The following is a 12,258-nucleotide window of genomic DNA, read 5'->3' as shown; positions in this document are numbered from 1 at the left end:
GCTAACGCAATGTGACCTCAGCCGGGGACCCGGTGAGAACCGGGAGCCTGAATGTTCACAAAGGTGACAAGTGACACTCACAAATCTACCTGCCATCCGTACCGGGAGAAGCAGGCCACGTTATGCGTTTGTTCAATCGTGCATTCAAAAAGGAACATTCAATGAGAACAAGGGGGGGTGGGCGTATCGTGAACGGCCTCTTAAATTTGTATGTACTACCGGGCATGGCTGCATCCGTGCCGCGCCGCTCAGCTCCAATCGCCGTGACTGGCGAGGAGGAGAGCCAGAGTAAAACTGAGAGCACTGGGCACTCAGCAGCTCCGAAGCGCTAGCGATAAGCCCAGACTCCCACTAGGAAAAAGCCGCTTCTCCTCCCCTGGAAAACTTAACAGCAGAGTGTGGTGTCCAACCCGTCGCGCTGTTGCAGATTTCTCCATGTGGGCAGGTGTGAGGGATTAATGAGGGATGCTCACGACCAAGGGAGAACAGCCGACAGACCTCCCAGCCTCCCGCCCGGAGCAGTCCCCGTATGCGGTGAGCCCTGGAACCCGCAACGAAGGAGGTAGGGGGCAAGCTTGGCTGGAGGTGCGCTTAGCGCCGCAAGTGCACTCAGCGCAAACCAACCCCAAGAAATATAAATGGGGTGGAGGTGTTGGCCGTGACCCCACACATCACCCAGTCACACTGTCGTAAATTGGCTGCGATTGGCTTAGCATTAGCTGAATCCATCTGGTATTTAGAGGCTATCTTGTCAATTTTGTGGAATCCATTTGTATTTCTGGCAGCCATTTTGTCTGCCATGTGCTCACCAAGAGCTGTTTCCTTCTTCACTGTTGTTTACCCTTGTGTTCTGTTTAAAGGACTGGTTATACTTAGACTCTGCTACTCTGAGCATGCGCAGAAGAATCTAACTGTCCACACATCTGTTTTTAGCCTGTAGCTGTCAGGTTGTTTCTACCAGAGTCAGCAACTGCTAGCTCCTTCTTTACTGTTGACTGTGCATTTCTGTATGACCATCTATGTATGTAATTCTCCTATGTGTGCATGTACCACCCTCTTTTTTGAGCCCCTGTGTGGGTATAAAAGACCCATGGTTCTTCTACTCTGTGTGCTACTTCACTCAATACCGAAGGGTGCTGTTTGAATGTAGTTCCACCTCATGAGGTTTTATTAAACTTTGTATTTTCTATTCGAGTTTCTGTGCCAACTTCTTACCAATAGTCTGAGGACTCTGTGCAGAGAAGGGCGAACCCCTTGCACTGGTAGGCCTAGGTGAGGTCTCTTTCAACAACACGCTGCCAGCCCCTGAATGTGCTTCCCGCAGCAGCAACCAGGACAACAACGCCACGGTACCGCCCAGATAAAACCGCGGGCGACCCCGCTGTGGGAAAAAGGGGGGGGGGGCACCAAAAAGGACGTGCCCTAGGTCCCCCCCTACATCCTGCACGGAGTGGGGACAGCGGGGAGGAGGTGTGACCCCGCACTATCTGCCCCATCTGGCACTCTGCTCGGGCCGTAGCTGCTTGCTGGAAGGGATGGGCTGCCCGCCCACGGGCCACATGCGGCTTCTCCCAACCTCGCCCTTGGTTTCCGCGCGACTGGACCTCCGGGGACAGTGCACCAGGAGAGGCAGTGACCAGCATGTGTGAGGCCCAGCAGGGCTACCCCCCCGACCCCGCCCGAGACGACGCCACAGTTCCCCATAGCTGACGGCAAGCACCCTGCGGTGGACGGACCTGGGGAACATAACTGAGGTGAGGGTCCCACATGGGTATCATCAGGCGAGGTGGGACCGTGGGAGGGGGGGGCACCTGGGAGGGTGTTAGGTCGCACTCATAACCAATAGCCCCCCGCTAGAAGGCATGCCCGAAGGCAATCTGCGCAACCCTGTGGCAAACACACTGCACCTCAGAAGGGGGGGGGCAGACTCACCGCATGTAGTCCCCGACGCCGGACTCAGACACCTCACGATTTGACCCGGCAACAACACATCGACGAGACCACAATGCTGACCAGTGCATGCGGCGTGCAAGGCGATCAAGAGGTCACCAGCATGGTGGGGGAGGGCTATAAAGCCTCCCCCCAGAACAGATAAGCCCCTGAAGTGACACCTTTCGCGTCACCACCAAGAGGGGGGGGCGGGGAGGGGAGACCGATGCCCAGACGATACTAGGGTGCCGACCGCTCTAGTGGCCCCCTGTGGGGGACGCGGTCAGCGGCATTCCTGGTGCATTTCTAGAAAACACCCGCCGCAGTATTTGCTGTTTCTGAAATGACTGCAATGCGGTGTTTCCATTGGCTACCCCAACACTTATATACAGCCGACAGGGTGCCCATAAGATTAGAATTAGTGGCCCAACACCTACATACAGTGGACAAGGTGCCCACAAAGTTCGAATTAGAGGCCAGACACCTACATACAGTGGACAGGGTGCCAACAAAGTTCGAATTAGAGGACACCTACTTATAGTGGACAGGGTACCCATGAAGGTAGAATTAGAGGCCTCGCACCTACATACTGTGGACAGGATGCCCATAGGGTTAGAATTAGAGGCCCGACACCTACATACAGTGGGCAGGGTGCCTATAACGTTAGAATTAGAGGCCTGACACCTACATACAGTGGACAGGGTGCCCATAAGGTTAGAAGTAGAGGCCTGACACCTACATGGAGCGGACAGGGTGCCCATAAAGTTAATCTTCTTTCAGTTTTTCAAGTATATTTACAGGCCGAGATCATGATTGGGACAGATATTAGGACAGTAATAGTCAGTATTTTGTCCTGTTACATGACCCACTGGGCCTGACTCACAAAGGACATATTTCAAAGTTCCACGTCTATACTATAGATTTACTCATAGTTGCGCTTTACACTTCTGGGGCCGGATTCAGAAAGTAAACTTAGACCAAAAGTCTAAGTTTATGACTTTCGGTATTCACAAATGTAAGTTACGAGTAGTATCTTTACGTTAGGCCTGGGCGGGAATATATGACGTTACAACGCAAACAATTACAACGCATGCTTTTACAATGCAGATTTTACATCGCAACTACCATTACATTGCATGATTTCACAATGCATGCCATTACAATGCATTTTTAAAAACTACCATTACAACGCATTCCATTACAACGCATACCATTACAATGCATACCATTACAACACATAATACTTTTAGAACAACAGTAGGGTAAGTGTTGGATAGTGTAGGGGTAAAAATTACTATTCCCATCCAGCCCAAAACCCATACACACCCTAAAACAAAAAAATCTCCATTACTTACCTTATAATGCATTGTAATGGCATGCGTTCTAATGGCATGCGTTGTAATGGCATGCGATGTAAAGGCAGTTGCGTTGTAACAGTTGCGTTGTAAAAGCAGTGCGATGTAATGGCTGTGTTGTAATGGATGTTTCCCCTGGGTGGTGAACTCCTCTCCGTTTGGGGAGTTTGCATAGTTTCCCACACTCCACGCTCCTTGGAGCACATGGGGTTTCGAAAACTCTGCTCCGTGGAGCGGAGTTTTTTCCTCTCTCGCCAACATCAGGTTGGCGAGCGAGAAAAATCTACCTCCCGGCGAGATTTCTCAGGGAAGGCGGAATATTTCTCAACATGGGCGGTCGCGAATGGTCACGACCGCTTGCATTGACAAACCTTCCATTCGTGTTGACAAAGCTGGCGCCCGGGTAGAATATGTACTCGAGCGGCAAGAAAAGAAGCAGCCCCCTCTTCTGGGGCCGGATTCAGAAAGTAAACTTAGACCAAAAGTCTAAGTTTATGACTTTCGGTATTCACAAAGGTAAGTTACGAGTAGTATCTTTACGTTAGGCCTGGGCGGGAATATATGACGTTACAACGCAAACAATTACAACGCATGCTTTTACAATGCAGATTTTACATCGCAACTACCATTACATTGCATGATTTCACAATGCATGCCATTACAATGCATTTTTAAAAACTACCATTACAACGCATTCCATTACAACGCATACCATTACAATGCATACCATTACAACACATAATACTTTTAGAACAACAGTAGGGTAAGTGTTGGATAGTGTAGGGGTAAAAATTACTATTCCCATCCAGCCCAAAACCCATACACACCCTAAAACAAAAAAATCTCCATTACTTACCTTATAATGCATTGTAATGGCATGCGTTGTAATGGCATGCGTTGTAATGGCATGCGATGTAAAGGCAGTTGCGTTGTAACAGTTGCGTTGTAAAAGCAGTGCGATGTAATGGCTGTGTTGTAATGGATGTTTCCCCTGGGTGGTGAACTCCTCTCCGTTTGGGGAGTTTGCATAGTTTCCCACACTCCACGCTCCTTGGAGCACATGGGGTTTCGAAAACTCTGCTCCGTGGAGCGGAGTTTTTTCCTCTCTCGCCAACATCAGGTTGGCGAGCGAGAAAAATCTACCTCCCGGCGAGATTTCTCAGGGAAGGCGGAATATTTCTCAACATGGGCGGTCGCGAATGGTCACGACCGCTTGCATTGACAAACCTTCCATTCGTGTTGACAAAGCTGGCGCCCGGGTAGAATATGTACTCGAGCGGCAAGAAAAGAAGCAGCCCCCTCTTGCACTGCATATGGTGCTGTTCACGCTGATTTTAAAGTGTGGGACAAACACCCGGTGCTGAAAATCAACACGAACAGCATGACCAAACGCACTTTGCCGCTTGTGGAACTCCGCGTAGCGCGGCAGAATTTTTTGGTCACTTCACGGAGTTCCGCGTATTCCACCCGGCCTACTTTACATCCGCAGTCGGGCCGTAATCTCGAGCCCAAGTGCAGAAATTTACTCTGCACCCAGAGATTACGGCCCAACTGCGGACGTGAAGATACTACTCATAACTGACCTTTGTGAATACCAACCGGGCCTTGGAGTTTAGAAATCTCAAGAGTATTTATTCCTAGAAAAGTATTACAGCTATAGATTTGAATGAGCCTTAAAATGTCAGAACTTACCCATGCTAAATTTCGACTCAGTGGAAAATGGGCATGAGCAAATCTTGTGGAATGGCATAATTGCGCAATTAACCTGTTTTTTATTTACCCGCCCCAAAAACAGTTTTCTATGTGGAGCTTTAGAAAACTGCACCCGTATATCTATGGGTGAATAATCACCCCTTTTCCACTATGAAAAAGCATCCCTCTTTTATAGGGAGTAAATCTGTATAGTTGTCAGTATGGGAAAGTCCCTAAAATGTGAGCATCAACAAACCAATGAGTTTGTGGGTACTACCTACAAAATGATTACCCACACATCCTATCAGTATGTGGGTGCTTATCTACTTCTGGGGAGTTTCTTACCCTAAAACACCCTATTCTGCCTCTTATCCTACATTTACAATGGTGATTCAACTTACTCACAGATTGTCTTTAATCAAAATTGCATTTTATGACTGTAGAATTTACTGATGTTCATTCGGCTCATAGCTCCATTCAGAGGCACGTGAAAATAAAGTAATTTGCCTAGAACGACACCATTATTGACTCATCTCGAAAACAGAATTAGAGCAAAGAGCTCCAGGTCCTGAGATTGTAAGTTTGGCCACAGGACAGCATCTTATCCAAGAAACGATCAGTGCATATTCACTCGTAGTGGATAAAATTCACTGTTTCACAGTTACAACATTCATCCATTTGGAATCTCGAACCATCGTCCCCAGGGACTTTAACAACTCTAGGATTGCAATCCTCAGGAGTACATTTGTGAAGTACCAATCTCAGAGATTCAGCTCATCACGTGACCCCTCTTAATGATCCCTCCTCTGTGACGAAACGTCCAAACATGTCTGGTTCTGAAGCTTAACCCGTTCGTTGCGCCCGTCGGCCAACGGCCATCGTGAGCACTACCTTGGTAGTGCTGCGCACGTCTGTTGGCCGACGCGGCCCCTCCCACTCAATGGAACGCCCGCACCGCGGCGGGATTATCGCCGCGGTAAACGGGTTAAGCTACTCAATCCGGGATCTCATCTTCCAATCCACAACATTCTTGGCACCTTGGGCCAGATGTACGACCATTTGATTCTGCACCTCGCAATTTGCGACAAATAGTGAGTCGCAAATTGCGAGGTGCAAAATCAAATGTACAACAGTGTGTTTAACACTGTTTGCGATTCCCAATGGGGTCGCAAATTGCGAGGCTCATTAATATTAATGAGCCCCTCGCAATTTGCGAGCCCATTGGGAATGGCTGGCCCTCCCAGGGACGGTGGCCTGCTGAGCTCAGCAGATCACCATGTCTGGGGCTGCTTTTTAATAAGGCAGTTTTATTTTTTTTAATGCAGCCCGTTTTCCTTAAAGTAAAACGGGATGCATTTAAAAAAAAAAAAGAAACGTTTTTGTTTTCTTTTTTAAGGGCAGGCAGTGGTCCCCGGGACCACAGCCTGCCCTTAAAAAATTGTTTTGCATGCATTTGCAAAGGGGAAGGGCTCCCCTAGGGACCCCTTCCCATTTGTGAATGCATTACCACCTACTTGAAGTAGGTGGCAATTGCGAGTGTATTGCGACCGCAATTGCGGTTGTAAAACATTAGTACATTGGTTTGAGACTCGCTATTTGTTAGGGAATGCCCCTTCTAAATAGCGAGTCTCTAAACACTTTTTTGCGAGTCGCAATTCATTTACGACTCGCAAAATTGTGTTCGTACATGGCCATGACAATTTTAGCATACGCAAACGGGTCGCTAACCCGTTTGCGCATGCTAAAATAGTTCGTACAGCTGGCCCCTTGATTCTCCTAATTGTGAATATACATGGCTTAGTAAGCAATAGCTTGTCACCTATTATTAATGCCTTTCCGTCAGCTTCTGGCATAAACTGGAGTCAATAAACACCCATAAACATGATAGCTCTAGCCTAGCCAGTATTATTTACCTAAAGCAATTTTCAAGAAAAACAGTATCAAAAGGTGAATACAAAAAAAAGGTGCCTCTTGAACAAAAAGAACTTGCTGTAAACAAAAATCGATTTGTGAGGGGGAAATGATTTTCATTGACCCAAACCTGCAACACCAGGCAGACTGAAATCATGTTTTGCTGAATCAGCACATTTATCGAATAATTTGCCCGATTCTAAATTCGAGCCCCCTCCTTCGCTTACTCTCTGTGATGCTCCTTGGTCTCTTTCTCAGAGGGCCTTGTCATCAAAGGGTTGTTAAGTTTCATACACTCAAATTTTCACTTGTGTGGGGTACGCAAAACTGAATGTGTGTATGAGGCACCCAATTGTGAGGCAAGGGGTAAGAAGACACTATTAGCACATATTGTCACCCATTCCAGCATAAACACTAAGATTTTGCGCTGTGTTTGTGTCACAAAAGTGATGCAGATTGGCGCAATGTTTTTATCCAATTTACTTTCCAGTGCAAAACTTGTTTTGCCCTAAAAATGTGCCTGAAAGTAATGCAAAGCAGCCCTTAGCATTGCTTTGCATTACTTAGCATCAAGGGGGGCATTCCATGGGCGGTCCCATGCACCCATTCTTGGTTTTAGATGCAAAATCCTATCTGCTAAAAAAATGTAGACAGGGTTTTGCATAAAAAAAACATAATGCCCTTTTAAAACAGGCACCGTGGAGGAGAAATGCTTTATTTCTCCTTTCTCATTCGACTTTGTATGTGTGCTGCACTGTACACCCTGTACATGATACATCAAAAGTGGGAAGTTTTAAAGTCAATCTAAGCATAGTATTTTGTACTGGAAGGATAACTTCCAGGACCAAACCTGTGCTAGACCCAGAACCCTTGCACTATGGTGCACAGATGTGTGCATGGCGCTCAGCAGTCTGATTATGCGTCAGTACTGGGAAGATAGCAGGGCAGTGTTGCATCACTGTAGATATGGCGCTGTCCTGCTCTCTCCCTCTCACGCAACGCAGCAGAGCATTTTTGGTTGCCTGAGACTTTGGCAAGTTGCCCCTTAAGTTTCACCTGCCAGAAATCGCGGTGTGATTGTAATCAGTTCTCCAATATTTAATCCTAGCTAATTACTTTTTTAGTTTGTGAGTTCCCATTCAGTAAAAACTAACCAAATGTATATCTCTGGGTATACTAAACGCAGGTGTGTTTTTGACATTTGTGTGTCTGGCTTGGTCAGCTCCTTCCGTATTTTATTCTATGTGTTTACTGCACTTAGTATATAAGAGTTACCACCAGCTGTGGCTTTAAGCTGTGCCGCGCTTAGTAGGTAGTAGGGTCCGAAGCTATTGCAATAATGCATTATTGGAGTCTGTATGGAATCATGACCACTGTGATACCATCAAAAATAGGAAAGAATACAGTCAACAGAAAGATAAGTTCATTGTTCCTCCATTTAGTAGCTAAACAAATACTTAATGAATTAACACATAGTGCAAAGCGAACATTTACGCAAACACTAAACAAGTAGATATTCCAAAATCCATCCAACAATTTCAAGGACCAATGGCTTATTAAAAAAAAATAAAGCTTGGGAAACAAATGCAAAATCATATAACACATATTTTGGTAAAATTGTATGTCTGCTTAGTATAGATTTTAACTTATAAAAAACTTCACCCAAGTTATGTAAAGTGTTTTTCCCTCGATCCACAAGGGCAAAACCCTTTACCTTACGTGGACTGTGCAAAAATGATTTCACTCAAATTCTGCACCAGTTTCACATGTATAATCTTGTTCCCGTGTCTGCGGGATAAGTTGTTGTGGTGCATGATGTACATAAAACTGGAGCCATGAATGAAGGATTTCTCTTTCCAGAAAAGTAAACACTTCTAATTCTGGAGCAAATGCTGACCCCAGAGGAACTAGCACCTAAAGAAGACATGGTGGAGGAAATTCAACCAATGGATTCACCTTTGAATTTGGTATTTCCCCCAACATATTACCTCCCAGTTTACAATTGGCCTTATTTTTAGAGTTTAGCGGATGTTATTCTGTCACAGACGTGACAGATGTCCCATCCGCCATATTACAAGTGCATTATATGTAATGGCACTTGTAATACAGTGAGTGGACAGGATATCCGTCACGGTTGAGACACAGCAACCCGTCCGCCGAGCTCTAAATCAGGCCCAATGTCTCCAAAGGATTGAAGTTCTGTGGAATAAGAAACCTTGCTGACCGTCAGGAACAACGGGGCATATTAGCAAGAACCTCGTTAAAATTATCGCCGTTTTAGCGGCAGGAAACTGGCGCTAAAACGGCGATAATGGGCTTGATAATATGCGTTATGGAATTCCAAAAGAAGCCCGGGTTAGATGTGCAGGCGATAATTTTAACGAGGTTCTTGCTAATATGCCCCAACGTTTCTCGGCTTTTCAAGCAAACTTGGCCTACCCCTATGTTTCACTTTCTTACGCCACTCACCTCCCTGCACTCATTCCATCAACTCAAATTTCTCTATATATTTTCTTTGTCAATGTTTATTACTCTCATTGCTGCATCTTAGATATTATTAATCTTTCCCCGTAAACTCCTCTCAATCGATTATCTCTTTCAGTTGTCTGCCACTTCTTCAATCAGTCAATCAATCAATTGATGAATCAGTATTTGCAAAGCTCAGCTTATCACCTGTGAGTGTATCCAGTCGCTAGGTTTATGGGCTCAGCCAGGTCTTGAGCCTCTTCCTGAAGTCCACTAGCGAGGGTGATGTTCGGGGGTGGAGGGGAGGCTCTTCCGGGATTTGGCGCCAAGGTAGGAGAAGGAATGGCCTCTGCTGTGGCTACGGTCGATGCACGGCGTCTGTGTGAGTGTGATGGCGGCAGAGCAGAGGTCTCTGGATTGTTGGTGGAAGTTCAGGTGGTGGTTCATGTACACTGGTCCTTCTGACATTAGTTTGTGCATGTCTTTCTGTTCTGCTCATTCACTTTCTACTCCTTACCACAGTAGTTTATGGTTCTTGAGAGTACGATCCATGGCACATTATAAAGATATCTGCATAGGATACAGTTGCACAAAATTATATTAAATAATAGCTTGTATTGATAAAGCACTTCATACTGCACTTCTGGTTTGCTCAGCGCTGTAAATAACTGATGCTAAATTGCCAATAGTAATAGTATTCAGTTTTACAATTTCCGATGGGTGAAAGACGGAGGGCCTGATGTAGAGTTTGGTGGATAGATTACTTCATTACAAACTTTACGGATACCTAGTCTGCCGCATTACAAGTTCCATAGGTCAGAACATTCTTATAATAAGAGAGACAGGATATCCGTCACGTTTGTTACAGAGTGACTCATCCGCCAAACCCCAATTAAGGCCCAGAGTCTGCTTTGTCATGATTCAAACTCATGCCATTCAGATCACTGAAGTCGTGGCCGGCATGACTCGTGGGTGGGGGATGGGGGTCACGCGGGGAGGGGGTCACGCGAAAAGGGAGGGAGGTTAATTTAAAAAAACAAAAACTTACTTTTGCCTCCGGACCCGCATCTTGTGTCCTTCTTCTCTGCTCCGAGTCCCTGGAAGCAGCAGCCTCCCTCCCCTCCCCTAAGCCAATCACAACACTGCAATATCAGTATTGTGATTGGCTGGGACGCCGACCACACAGGCGTCTATGGGGAGGCCGTTTTCTCCATGCAGGCTGCATGCCGCCTACATAGAGAACACGGGAGAGTGCGTATGACTGGTTTGGTTGGCCTGGGGCCGAACAAACAGTCAGCGCCCAAAACGGTGGGCAAGCCACTCCTCCCCAGCCCTGCAGCAGGACCACCCACCCGCCCGCCCCCAATGAAACCCTTTTACTTTCTCGCAGTGCAAGAAGCAGAAACATAAAATGGCATTCATAATACCATTTTATGTTTCTGCTTCTCGCACTGCGAGAAAGCAGTGGGGCGACGCTCCTCCGCCCACGTGGAGGAGCCGTCCCTGGATCACAGTCATTGTCTCCGGTGTTAACCTACTCAGATATCTTGACAGCTAAATGGGCATTATTTACATAGCGATTATCCCGCACTTATGGCCTGATTCAAAACTCTTGGACCAACATTGCCCATGCGTGCATTACTGAATCAGTTGACTTCAATACATCCTTTGGACTGAAGTATTGTTTCCTCCCTTTCGCTGTTGCTTCTCCTTGTTTTCCTCTTATGCTGTCTCTCATAGCTGGCTATGCACCTTACAATACCGCCCTTCATCTGTTTTCTCTCATTCAGACCAGCCGCTGCTAGAGTTTCATATGGTTTGGCCAAAGCTGCCCTGGGCCCTGGTTCAGTTCTTTCTCTGCCTCAATGTTTATTTTCACATTCTAATGAAAGAGACCACTAATGGGTTCCAGTATTGATGCCTTCTGCAGACTAACACTCCCTACCGACATCCCTGACCATCCCGGAGCGATGACGGAACGAGTCGGAAGTACGTCCTGTAATCGGCCATTTTGTTAGGCAGCATTTCCTCAGGGTATCTGTTCATTACAGCTCTTGTTAAAAAGAGGATGTGCAGGTGATCCAAAGACAGGGGCATGCAAAAGCAAATCTGTGCCAGATGTTCTTTCATTATCCAAATTAAATCAGAGAGGAGTCAATTGAGCAAGGAGGGAGAGCAACAGCTCCTTTGAATGCCTTGGAAAAAATATAATTAGAAACATTTCTGGTGCTGATGAGCCCGGCTAACTTCATCCTTTTCATGGCAGGACACTCCATCAGGTAATGGTGGCTGCTTCACTGCCTGCCTCTTCTCTGCTATGGAACATCTAGGCTGGGTCCGTTGTGACCACTATTCACAAAATCAAGCAAAATTCAATTCATAATCTACAATTTTAGTGGGTAATGGACCATGGATTTTGGACATTAAAGTCCCATGCTGTTTCACTAAATCTGCACTTATGGTCATGCAAAATAACACGCTACTTTTGTACATGCTTAGAATGTTTATACTTCAGGGGCATGTTGCCATTTTTCAGAATCAACATTGTTTAGAGGAATGGGAATGTTTCATTCCTCTATCTTCTCCTGAAAACAGCTTTTCCTATAAATGCAAAATAACTTTGAAATTCACGATAGGCGTTTTTGCAATGCAAAGTAAATTACTCATACTGAGGTTTGCATGTGAGTAAACCCCCTTAAGTGAGGGGGGAGTGGGCTTTCTAGGGTGGGAGTGGACATAGCGACCTGGAAGTTTACAGCAAATTGATGGGTTTTCCTCCCTGAGCCCATCCTTTCTTAAAAATGGTTATAGATTTGCTCAGCAGGGCTATGAAGGAAAGTGTATTTGCACTTTCTCTTTTTTTTACGTGCCAAAATGCACACCGATATATTTTCAGTTGAGGAAT

The sequence above is a fragment of the Triturus cristatus genome, chromosome 5_2 (assembly GCF_964204655.1).
Source record: "Triturus cristatus chromosome 5_2, aTriCri1.1, whole genome shotgun sequence".
Taxonomy (NCBI): domain Eukaryota; kingdom Metazoa; phylum Chordata; class Amphibia; order Caudata; family Salamandridae; genus Triturus; species Triturus cristatus.
Note: the sequence above shows the minus strand (reverse complement) of the source record.